The following is a 13,346-nucleotide window of genomic DNA, read 5'->3' on the forward strand; positions in this document are numbered from 1 at the left end:
GAGAGAGAGAGAGAGAGAGAGAGAGAGAGAGAGAGAGAGAGAGAGAGAGAGAGAGAGAGAGAGAGAGAGAGAGAGAGAGATGTTTATTTCCTTTCCCTGCCTCTTTCTTATCTAATTGGCCCATCGGGAGCAGGGGCCAGTGTTCAGTAGGCTGGACCCGTTTGCAGCTGCACTGCCTATAATTGGCAATCCTCCACGAGTGGAACCACAGTCACGAAATACGACCAAAACCACCCCTAAACAGATCTACCCCCTCAGAGCTCCCAAACTATCCTCCATTCCTCTCGCTCACGTCGACTCCTCACTCACTTTCGCGGAACCGCACTCATGTTTCATGGAGCAGGAGACGCGAACTTGGAGTTGAATTGATGTCCGACAGAGATAGAGGCAGGAGCTACATGAGCCTTTCTTTGACAACCTGTTCAGTGAGACGAGCGCATCTAAGCCGTGCGTTTTTTGGCCATATCGTTCTCAGTCTGCGCACATACTTCTACTGGCAAACAGTAGGCTACTTGCAGACGCGAGAGGAGGAGCGGTGTAGTGTATAGACAGCGGGACCTTATTTTGGTACCTTATCATTTTTCACGTCTTCTAAGATTCCAATAACCTACGCGGGACTGACATCTTTCGTCACTGGAACTGTGTTAAGAAATAAGAGGCGTAAGAGATCTATCTATCTATCTATCTATCTATCTATCTACTCTGAGCTGCGCGAGGGTTCGGAATATCGGGGTGTAGACTTAGTTTCAAGACAGCTCTCCCGCTGCGCATGCTACACCCGGAGTAAGGTAAATATAATTATCAAAACTTGTTGTCAGTGTTCCAATTTACTGCGATTTTTTAACACATTTTCTTATGCATAGGTTAGTTCAACACTAGAACCTTGACCTGACGCACCGTCAAAAATAGCTTAGGTATAAACTGTCATAGTGTAGGCTAATACAGATTATTCATATAAGAAGCTTACTGTAGAAATGTTAAAATTGCTATTTTTTACACTCCCTGGTAGCCTTATATGCTTCACTTATGGACAGATGCGATGCATCCCACCTAGGAAAATGTGACTATGTCTGACTTCCAATCTATGTTCGGTTTTGGTTGAAAGTGAAAGTTGAAAATATGTCTTTTAGGCCTACATGTTGTTGAAAATAGTATTTTTCATGTAGTTGAAAATACATATTTTTATGTCATTGAGGTCCCAATGATTTAACAACATAATTTCAACATGCCTGCATACACATGGACACAGTATAAAAAATTGGTCTATGAATAATTTTATTAACAATCATACATCACTCCAGTATTTACACACATTATTTATTTACAACATTCAAGTGTTATTGTCTTTATTCCACTACTGAAGAAGCATGACTCAAATCACCTACTCATATTTCAAACATCCAGCATGACAAAATATACATTTTTTATTATTCCATTCCTCACCATTAAGTTAATTATTGCTAATACATATTAAAGAATTTGTTTCTATTCGGTTTTGATATTTCATATGTACATTTCATGTAAAATTTAGTAATCGTCATTATTTATGCAACCAACTGAGAATTAATTTATACAATTATTATTATTATTATTGTTATTATATATTTTTTTTCCCCAAACAATGGAATAAAACAAGCTTATACTTTGGGTTGGACATTGCATCATATTCTTACTCATTTAATCAATGGCATCAACATAGTGGAAAACCAATGAACCAACCAATCATCCAACTCATGCAATGAACAAATAAGTGAAAAAGCAACATATCTTGGTCCATCTTAGTATGAAAAACAGTATAGATTCAGTATGTTTCTTCCACCTTGTCAAAATTGTACATGGTATGTACACTGAGTGTACAAAATGTTATAGACACCTGCTCTTTCCATGACAGACTGACCAGGTGAAAGCTATGATCCCTTATTGATGTCACTTGTTAAATCCACTTCAAATCAGTGTAGATGAAGGGGAGGAGACAGGTTAAAGAAAGATTTTTAAGCCTTGAGACAATTGAGTTATGGATTGTGCATGTGTGCCATTCAGAGGTTGAATGGGCAAAACAAAAGATTTAAGTGCCTTTGAACGGGACATGGTAGTAGGTGCCAGGCGCACCAGTTTGTGTCAAGAACTGCAATGCTGCTTGGTTTTTCACACTCAACAGTTTCCTGTGTGTATCAAAAATGGTCCACCACCCAAAGGACATCCAGCCAACTTGACACAAGTGTGGGAAGTATTGGAGTCAACATGGGCCAGGATCCCCTGTGGAACGCTTTCGACGCCTTGTAGAGTCCATGCCCCGAAGAATTAAGGCTGTTCTAAGGGCATAACAGGGGTGCAACTCAATATTTTGAAGATATTCTTAATGTTTTGTGCACTCAGTCTAAGTTTAGTATAACTTTTCAGTTAAAATCAGTGGTGTAAAGTACTTAAGTAAAAATAATTCTACTTAAGTAGTTTTTTGGGGTATCTGTACTTTACTTTTACTTTTACTTCACAACATTCCTAAAGAAAATGTACTTTTTACTCCATACATTTTCCCTGACACCCAAAAGTACTAGTTACATTTCGAATGCTTAGCAGGACAGGGAAATGGTCCAATTCATGCACTTATCAAGAGAGCATCCCTGGCCATCTCTACTGCCTCTGATCTGATGGACTCACTAAACACAAATGCTTCGTTTGTAAATTATGTCTGAGTGTTGGACTGTGCCCCTGGCTATCTGTAAATAAAAAATAAACAAAATAAAATGTTGCAGTCTGGTTTGCTTAATATAAGGAATTTGAAATGATTTATACTTTTACTTTTGATACATACGTTTATTTTAGCAATTACATTTACTTTTAATACTTAAGTATATTTCAAACCAAATACTTTTAGACTTTTACTCAAGTAGTATTTTACTGGGTGACTTTCACTTTTACTTGAGCCATTTTCTATTAAAGGTATCTTTACTTTTACTCAAGTATGACAATTGGGTACTTTTTCCACCACAGGTTAAAATCAACAATACTTCAAAGGATTTCACTACTGAAAACTGAAACAAACAAATTAATCAAACAAAGACAAACAGATCAATCCCACTTTTCAAGCCTGCTTAAGGTGTGGTGGCGTAGTAAACACCACCCCCGGCTCTAACAGGGGCATGCTTGATGTGGTCTCTCACAGCTCTGCGTATGTCATGTTCTGTGGCCTTGCCATTCCATTTCTTGACTGCCCCGCAACACAGAAATAAACATTTAGTTATATTACATAAAACACTCAAAGTAATGGATATGTAGCATCTATGACCTCGGTTACACTCAACACTTAAATGCAACTTCTGTCGTCCCATCACTCCATGCTGCATTAGGTCTGAATGCATAAAAGTCACATTGTGCTCGCATTAGGTTCAGATCTGCCAGGATAGGCATTGTGTTCGGAATTTGAAATAGGCTGGACGCAATCAGGCCATCGAATATACATAAGCAATGTAAAGAGATGTGGTGAAAAGTACATTCTACACAAATTACTTTCATAATAACAAAGAACAAATGTGTGTGCCTGAGGGGACAATATTTTTCATAAAGCCAAAAGGGGTGAGAAATACATGAATATAGGTGAACAATTTGCACTAATGTAAATGAACATAGATGATGGGACATATTCCCTTTTGCTTACGAGATGAACCGCTATGGTGACAAATATTGACCATCTAAACCATGTGTGACCTCTCACCTCACTGGCTGTAGAAGTGTTCTTCCTAACCAGTCTCTCAACAGCTCTCTGACTGAGCTCCACCCTTACTGGGTCCTCAGAGGATAGGACGGCTGGGTAGAGATGTAGGGATGGAAGGATGAATGGATCAATCATTCAACAAGTCAGTCAAATAAAGAGAGCTTTAATGTCCATCTCCCACCCATGGAGATAACTATACAGTGCATTCGGAAAGTATTCAGACCCCTTGACACATTTTGTTACGTTACAGCCTTATTCTGAAATGGATTTAATTATTTTTTTCCTCATCAATCAACACACAATACCCCATAATGACAAAGCGAAAACAGGTTTAGAATAGATTGCAAATGTATTAAAAATAAATAACAGATACCTTATTTAAATAAGTATTCAGACCCTTTTCTATGAGACTTGAAATGAGCTCAGGTGCATCCTGTTTCCCATTGAGCATCCTTGAGATGTTTCTACAACTTGATTGGAGTCCACCTGTGGTAAATTCAATTGATTGGACATTTACATTTTAGTCATTTAGCAGACGCTCTTATCCAGAGCGACTTACAGTTAGTGAGTGCATAATATTTTTTTTGCTTTGTCATTATGGGGTATTGTGTGTAGATTGATGAGAAAAAAACAACAATTTAATCAATTTTAGAATAAGGCTGTAACATAACAAAATGTACTGTATCTTACACTCCAGACAGTCTCGGCGGTAGCGAGGCAGCTTGGCTCATCTCCTGGTCAGTAGGGGGTGAGCGAATCATCACAGGTTCATACACACACAGTACAGGGAAATAGAGCCTAGTTAATACAACACTGCTATAGAGAGAAATAGAAATGGCGTCTTTTTGCAGGCACTAACTCCGCCATGGTTCGTTGGACAAAGCCTACGGGGAAATTAATGGGTTTTTTTGTAAGGTTTTTAGATAAACACCGAAAATAAGGTTTGTGGTAAACACAGGCTTATGAGATCTTATATGTTTTGTTCTATGAGATAATCCTTATCAGCCAACGTCACTTTGTGAATTTTTAAGCATTTATATAATCATAAAACCCACATAAAGGCTTCATAATTCATAAAGGTCATGTTAACTGACTGATATTATCTCATGGAACAAAACGTATAGGTCTCCTAAGCCTGTGTTAACCTCAGACCTTATTTTCGGCGTTTATCCCAAAACCCTATTCTTTCCCCATATGAATGGCTGAACGAACCAGAGGTAACTCATTTCCGTTTTATAAGGACTACAAGCTAGCGAGCTCTATACCATGCCTTCTTAACTGCCCGTGGGAAGATTAATTAAGTTGTAATGATTTGAATTAAATATAAAACTTCAGTCTCACAGACAACATTATGTTAATACATGTAGTGTATAACAAGAGGTATTACAGAGTGTTAGGGGTTTTTGATTATGCTATCTCTTACTTATCCAGCTCTGTGTCAGCTCCTGATTTCTGGGCAACTGAAACACCCTTGGATGGTACTGCCTTAGAGGGTACAGTCTGCCCTTTGACTTCTTGAGGAAGATACAATCTTCCATCAAGTGGCTCCGTTTCTTCATCAGACAGTGGAGTAAATAGTGAGAGCAGCTCCTTGGTCTCCTCATCCTGAGGGAAAGAAAGAGTAAACTCACACCTTTCCCTGTGTCCTACACATCACAAGGCAGTCACAGCCTACTGTAGGGGGTGCCCCTCAATAGTCTACAGTGGCTTCCTCTATCTCCTTTGTTTCATTTGCACTGATCCGATATGCAGATAGGTGAAAGCATTATGGTATTTGTTTTCACCTGTCCAGTTCATTCAGATTGGTATGAGGGAACAGAATATAGTGACAGTGAGCCACTTCAGACTATTGAGATGCACCCAAACACTTGGGTAAGGTGCCATACTGTACTGTACCTCGAATTGTCATAAATGCACATATCATCACAACACTAAAGACTTCGTTGTACACTCACCTGTATAAGTAGTGGCCTCTCCCTTTCCTGAGCCATGTAGCCCAGAAGAATCCTCAAAACACAAGTCTGGGAATGAAGTTGAAGACTTCAGCTTTAACAGAGGCTTTTTCAATTCCAACAATGATAGATTGAATAGACGCATAGTACAGAATGAATGACTGACTGCCCAGTTCAACATCAGTTCCTCGTCTCACCTCATACTTGTATTGGAGCAGCAGCAGATTATGGGTGATGACAAACACAGCCTTTTTGTTCCTCAACACCAGGTTCCCCATGATCCTGGACCTCTGTCAGGCCTAGAGGAAAAATAACACTTACATTACGAGAGAAAGAGATGGGACAAAGATGCACACAGTTTGACACCTTTTCAAAACCTCTAGCTATCTCCCCTTCCCTTACCTGTTGACAGCCTGCACCAGCTCAGTGAGTATTCTCCAGCTAGTACTCCGGGACGCTCTCCAGCAGCTTCCAGCACACCCTCTGCCACATTGTGTCTAAGCTCGTGCAGGAGGAAAAGCTACAGGGTTAGTGTTTGATGTGCTAGCTCCTCGAAGGAGACAAACAATTCTGTAACTCTTCTGATGAATGGAAAAGTGTTGCAGTTGACAATCATCAATGCAGGAGGAACACATGTTTGATGCAGCCTTGAACACAAGCCTTCCTCAGTGCATAGACCACGAGCAGTCTTTTCCATCTGGTAACAACACAGTGTATTGACAGTGAGTGACACACAATAACATAGAGTGCATTCGGAAAGTATTCAGACCCCTTGACCTCTTCCACATTTTGTTACGTTACAGCCTTATTCTAAAATTGATTAAATTGTTTTTCCCCTCATCAATCTACACACAATACCCCATAATGACGAAGCAAAAACAGGTTTTTAGAAATGTTTGCAAATTTATTTTATAAAAATAACGGAAATATATCATTTACGTAAGTATTCAGACCCTTTACTCAGTACTTTGTTAAAGCACCTTTGGCATCAATTACAGCCTTGAGTCTTCTTTGGTATGACGCTACAAGGTTGGCACGCCTGTATTTGGGAAGTTTCTCCCATTCTTCTCTGAAATCCTCTCAAGCTCTGTCAGGTTAGATGGGGAGCGTCGCTGAACATCTATTTTCAGGTCTCTCCAGACATTTCGATCTAGTTCAAGTCCAGCCTCTGGCTGGGCCACTCAAGGACATTCAGAGACTTGTCCCGAAGCCACTCCTGCGTTGTCTAAAAGTGAAAAAAAGACAATGCCCTTATGTTGATGACTTTACAAATCCAATCAGTTTTCCACGTTTATTCAACGTCCTAACATTGATTTCCAATGACATGGAAACAACGTTAATTCAACCAGAGAGAGTGTGTGCAGACTTAATAAACACAGACAATTGCTTTTGAGGCACACAAATGACTGAGATATAAACTAGTAGGCCTATACACTATATACAGTGCATTCAGACCTTTTGACTTTTTCCAAAAGATTTTACGTTACAGCCTTATTCTAAAATGTATTAAATAGTTTTTTTCCCTCATCAATCTACACACAATATCCTATAATGACAATGCAAAAAAGGTTTTAGAATTTTTGCAAATGTATAAAATATAAAAAACCGAAATATCACATTTACATAAGTATCTCTGTCAGGTTGGATGGGGAGCGTCGCTGAACAGCTATTTTCAGGTTTCTCCAGAGATGTTTGATCGGGTTCAAGTCTGGGCTCTGGCTGGGCCACTCAAGGACATTCAGAGACTTGTCCCGAAGCCACTCCTACGTTGTCCTGGTTGTGTGCTTAGGGTCGTTGTCCTGTTGGAAGGTGAACCTTCGCCCCAGTCTGAGGTCCTGAGAGCTCTGGAGCAGGTTTTCATCAAGGATCTCTCTGTACTCTGTACTCTTCCGTTCATCTATCCATTGATCCTGACTAGTCTCCCAGTCCCTGCCGCTGACAAACATCCCCACAGCATGATGCTGCCACAACCATGCTTCACCGTAGGGATGGTGCCAGGTTTCCTCCAGACGTGACTCTTGGTACTCAGGTCAAAGAGTTCAATCTTGGTTTCATCAGACCAGAGAATGTTGTTCCTCATGGTCTGAGAGTCCTTTAGGTGCCTTTTGGTAAACCTTTGGTAAGTGGGCTGTCATTTGCCTTTTACTGAGGAGTGGCTTCCGTCTGGCCACTCTACCATAAAGGCCTGACTGATGGAGTGCTGCAGAGATGGTTGTCCTTCTGGAAGGTTCACCCATCTCCACAGAGGAACTCTGGAGCTCATTCAGAGTGACCATCGGGTTCTTGGTCACCTCCCTGACCAAGGCCCTTCTTCCCCGATTGCTCAATTTTGCCGGGCGGACAGATCTAGGAAGAGTCTTGGTGGTTCCAAACTTCTTCAATTTAAGAATGATGGAGGCCACTGTGTTCTTGAGGACCTTCAATGCTAAATAATTATTTTGCTACCCTTTCCCCAGATCTGTGCCTCGATACAATCCTGTCTCGGAGCTCTATCGACAATTCCTTCGACTTCATGGCTTGGTCTTTGCTCTGACATGCACTGTCAACTGTGGGACCTATTATAGACAGTTGTGTGCCTTTCCAAATCATGTCCAATCAATTGAATTTACCACAAGTGGACTCCAATCAAGTTGTAGAAACATTTTAAGGATGATCAATGGAAACAGGATGCACCTGAGCTCAATTTCGAGTCTCATAGCAAAGGTTCTGAATACTTATGTAATTAAGGTATTTCTGTTATTTAATTTTTATACATTTGCAAACATTTCTAAAAACCTGTTTACGCATTGTCATTATGGGGTTTTGTGTGTAGATTGATGAGGATTTTTTTTTATTTAATCCATTTTTGAATAAGGCTGTAACGTAACAAAAGTGTATGAATTCACAATCAATTCATAATGTGAGGCTAAGCTAAATCAGTTGCCAAATTGAGTGACAAAGCACATCAATCATTCTATCATTTTGATTGACTCTTTTACGATCCTTTAATAGCCATTCAATTAAAACAGAATATCACACAAAATATCAGTTAACGTGATTGATTTAGTACCGTTGTCTTTGCTTATTTATTAGTCAATTTTTTCACCTATTCAGTGAGAAATGTAATCTATTTGTAATTTTGGAAATTGAATGAATGAATATTGCTGCTATTGTCCACAGGTCCTGTGTACGTGTGTGCGTGTGTGTGTACACCCACATATGTAATAGGCTATGTGCGTGGTGATATGCAGGTGGGTGCATGACCCCAGCACTCAGGCCACCATATGAAATCTTGTTATGCTCGCTGCCCTTACCTGCCTGTTAGCAAATTCTGAAATACACCATAATTACTTTAGGCAATCCTGTCAATCCCGAGAGGACCACTACATAGCTGTCCTGTAATCTTTAGATAATCCAGGGTCTGCAATTCAATTGCCCATCGTTTAACCTAGCTACAAATGATCCATGCGATGGGAAATTCCCTTAACCCAATAATTATTACGATTTAATTCTCTGTGCGAGGGAGTTGAAACAATTTTTGGGGCAGAACAAACATAGATTTCATACTCCTCACTTATTCTCTAGTCTGGATTATTAACTAGTTTACTGTCACTGTTACATGCTACTCGCTATAATCTATATAATCTACTGTGTCTCCTTCAATCTAGTCATGGTGCTCTCATGCCCTCCTCTCTCCCCATTCACTCAGACTGAGAAACCTGCTCTTCTCTCTCTCCGACTTTCCAGGTTATGAGGGATCGGAGCTGAAGATGGAGCTTTTCTGGATATTGTTATTTTCTATCATCCGCTCGTATGCGCGAGGGCAAGGAGTGTACGGTAAGAAAGAAGAAAGTGTGTGTGTTTGTGTGTGTGTGTTACACTGTCCATTCAGTGTAATAATATGATGGTAATAAACAACGCAACTATTGAGTTATTGCTAAAAAATATTATGCAGAGTAGGACCAGGCTGGTATCATAGACTAGACGTAACATAGTGAACTCAGATTAGTATGATATGCTACATTTGGTATGGATACATAAGACAGAAGGTTACTTAAAAGAATACTCCACCCAAAAACGATATTTTGGTATTTGTTTCATACATATTGTAATTGGTAAATTGGAGGCTTTCTCAGTCCTTGGTAATGTCTATTAAGTCAGCGAGAAGAGCATGGCTTTGGGGGATTCCTAGTATTGCATAATTAACCTACATACACTCTAAACAATGCTGTGTTTAAAAACAACCCAATTTGGGTTATTTGGTAACCCAGTGCTGGGTAAATATTGGACAGAACACACAAGCTGGGTTATTTTGACCCAGCCAGTTGGGTTGCGTGAATAAACCAACATGTCAGGTCGTTTGGATTACCAAAACATGGGTTAATTTAACCATGAGTAAAAAAAATGTTTTACCATCAGTTAGGTTGGGCCTTTTTTATATTATTAACCTTTATTTATTTTTTGTCATTTAGCAGATGCTCTTATCCAGAGCGACTTACAGTTAGTGAGTGCATACATATATATATATATTTTTTTTCATATCAACCCCCCGTGGGAATCGAACCCACAACCCAGGCGTTGCAATGCTCTACCAACTGAGCTACAGTTCTGGCAAGAGGCAAAAGGCCTCCTGTAATAACCCAGCATCAATAACCCAGCAGTTTTTTAAAAACCCATTGGTCGTGATTCATTTTTCGTAACCGAAAGGTTGCTGGTTGAAAACCCTGAGCCGACTAGGTGCCAAATCTGTTGATGTGCCCTTAACCCCAATTGCTTCTGTAAATCGGTCTGGATAAGAGCATCTGCTAATTGACTAAAACGTGATGATGAAGAATACACCAGATGTTATAATAATTCAATGTGTAATCAACAAACTGGACGTGTCTGGTCTCCTGCTACCTCGGTTAAGTATGTTACACAGGTGCGAGACTGAGAATGATGCAACAACAGTAGGAAACATTGGGAAAGCTGCCAGTGAACTTGGCACATGGCTGTGTAGTTGGGAGCCTCAATTTGGAATTTTCCCAGCTAGCACATAATGTTCTGAGAACCATATGTTTCTTAGAGCTTGGTGAGAGCGTGGTTGTCCTATGGTTATTTTGCATTCAACCTTCCCACAACTTTCTGGGAATGGTGCAGGATAGTTTCTTGGCTTTGGAAAATTGACTGAACTATAAAGAACACAATAGATTTTGATATTTTATTACTTTAAACAGAACGTTTGCTATCAGTTCAAACATGGTTACATTTAATTACAATTTTAGAAATATTCTAGGAATGTTCTCCAACTGGTTTGACATTGGGAATGTTCTCAAATATTTCAGAGAACGTTAAGAAACAGCATTCTTCTGTGGGAATTTCAGTACTTCAGGATAACGTTTCCTACAGGTTTACTCAAGGTTCTATTTAAAGTAACATTCTCAAATTGTTCCAAGAATGTTAAGAAACAATGTTCTTCTGTGGGAATTTCAGTACTTTCACAGAACATTCCACACAGGTTCCCATGTTGTTCTATTGTATTTAATGTCATATTTATACTACATTCTGGGAACATTCTCAAAAATGGTGTGACTTAAGCGATGTCCTCAGAACGGTCAGACAATGTAAGGCTCTCTTTTATGTCAGTTCTTGGCAATATTCTGGGAATGTAAAATAAAAACTGGAATTGTACACCTTATAGCGGCAATCAGCAGTTGAACCAATAAACAAGTATTTTCACCCAACTGTTTTGGTAAAAAGCTGAGGGATGGGGCTGGAGAAATGTAACCACTCTCAAATTCATATACAGAGCTATGGATGCAAGGACTGACCATCCTTGATATACAAATTATAGTTTGAACCATGTTTTGAGGCTATATAGTGTTTGTTTATATTTACTTTGTTTACAAACATTGGAGTACAACAAGCTTATATTTTCGATTCTGATTGGGTTACAACAGTTAAATTAAGCTTTTAGGCATTTATAAGTTATATTATTCAAGAATCAATTGGTACATATAATTAATTCATGAGTCTAAAAATGGATCTAGCAATTGCTGATTGCCCCTTTAACCTATTCACATGTGAGTTCCAAATATCTCTAACGGTCGCCCCAGCGTGAGTTGTTTTATGCACGTGATGTCAGAATGCACTCACTGTTCCAAATATGATTGTTACGCAACAGGACAGTTGACACGCGCTGCCTGCTAATTATCTATAGGCTATGTTTCAACTTGTCAATATCAAATTATTTTCTAAAAAGTTTTATATTCTAACAACAGTTTGAATTGAGGTGTGTTCCGCCTCCTCATTAATTCACATAGAAGTAGCCCATTTCAGTGTTGCGGACAATTTATGTTTGAGGCTTTACTGAGCTGGACAAACGTATCTCTTCGAGGAGAGCCCAAGCATGTCTTCACCAATGTTCCGCAGATCAAGTATGCAGACATCTGCACAGTCTTGCACGAATTGGAACATTTTCTGACTGGCGCTCGCATTGCCTTCCTTGTTGTTTTCCTTACAAATAATAACTTTGGACATGTGTGCGTTCCTATCAAAGTAAGTGCCTTATTTTCTGTATATCGTGTTGTCGTTTCTACTGTAGCATACAGTTCGTATATTTTGTATGTATGGAGCATAATGTATTTACAGTTTTATTCACGTTTTCAAATACTGGTGACAAAGAATGCATTCCGATTATTGCATAGATTGTAATGGACACCTATGATGTATGTAAAATACTTTTTTGAAGGTTCTACTGATTATAATGAGCTAATGATAAGCTATTTGCCAGCTATGTGTGACGCCATATTTGTTGACATTATACAATGCATTCTGGGTGTCACGTAAACGTCTGTCAGACCAAAGATGTTATAATGAGGTGAAGGATAAACTCCCAGAAGTGAATGATCGTAGATGACACCCCCCCTTCAACATACATACTGCAAACAGACCAAACTAATCTTGTCTCCTCTTATTATCTTTGGTTGAGGCGAGAAAACAAAAATGGCGGCGCTCACAAACTACCCATCGTTGGATTACTTTCGATTTCTAGAAAGTGTTTTACTCAATTAATTCGATCAATGGTGAGCTCACCCGTGATGTGATGAAATATAAATAGTAATTGCTATTAGCTAATTCATATTGTGGTTTCTGACAGCCGATATGACCGCTTGTGTTATGTCAATTATTCCTCAGTTAGCGCTAGGACTAATGTAGCCTACATTTTCAGATTTGGATGATTGTGTATGCTGTCTCTACTTCTGTGAATGTCTGAACATTGCATCCAAAAATAAACTGGTCACATTCAGGACATAACTTTGTAAGGACTGTGTTTGTGCAAAATGTTTCTGTGAAAAAAGTGTGGCAAGCTCAAATGCTGACTTTTGCGTCAAGCATTCTAATCACACCAGTTTCAGCGTATGCTACAGGGACCACTGTAGAATGATCACACCCATTTGTTGGTACGTGTGAAAAGGTTAACATCAATAAGCTCTAAATTCCGTTCTCAGAACTTGAAGAAAACATTCCATAAAAACCACAAGAAAACTTTAGTAACGTTCCAAGAATGTTTTTTAAAAACATACAGTCCGTTCTCAGAACATGAAGAAAACTTTAGTAAAAAAAACATGGCATGCTAGCTTCATCCTAGTGGTGCAGTGGACTAATTCCATGGATAGAAAACAGAAGATCATAGGTTTGAATCTCACTGATGCCATGTGACA

The 13,346-nt window shown here is 39.2% G+C and overlaps 1 long non-coding RNA gene across 1 annotated transcript in view; it reads left to right on the forward strand.

Annotated features, from left to right (window-relative positions):
• Nucleotides 1–211: 211 nt before the first annotated feature.
• LOC121544443 overlaps nucleotides 212–13,346 on the forward strand; it is a 92,201-nt gene continuing 79,066 nt past the window's right edge. Inside the window, exons 1-2 of the long non-coding RNA XR_005996115.2 lie at nucleotides 212–788; nucleotides 9,391–9,480. This is a non-coding gene — a long non-coding RNA (uncharacterized LOC121544443). The remainder of the gene's footprint in view (nucleotides 789–9,390; nucleotides 9,481–13,346) is intronic.

This window comes from Coregonus clupeaformis, chromosome 29 (genome assembly GCF_020615455.1).
Source record: "Coregonus clupeaformis isolate EN_2021a chromosome 29, ASM2061545v1, whole genome shotgun sequence".
NCBI lineage: Eukaryota > Metazoa > Chordata > Actinopteri > Salmoniformes > Salmonidae > Coregonus > Coregonus clupeaformis.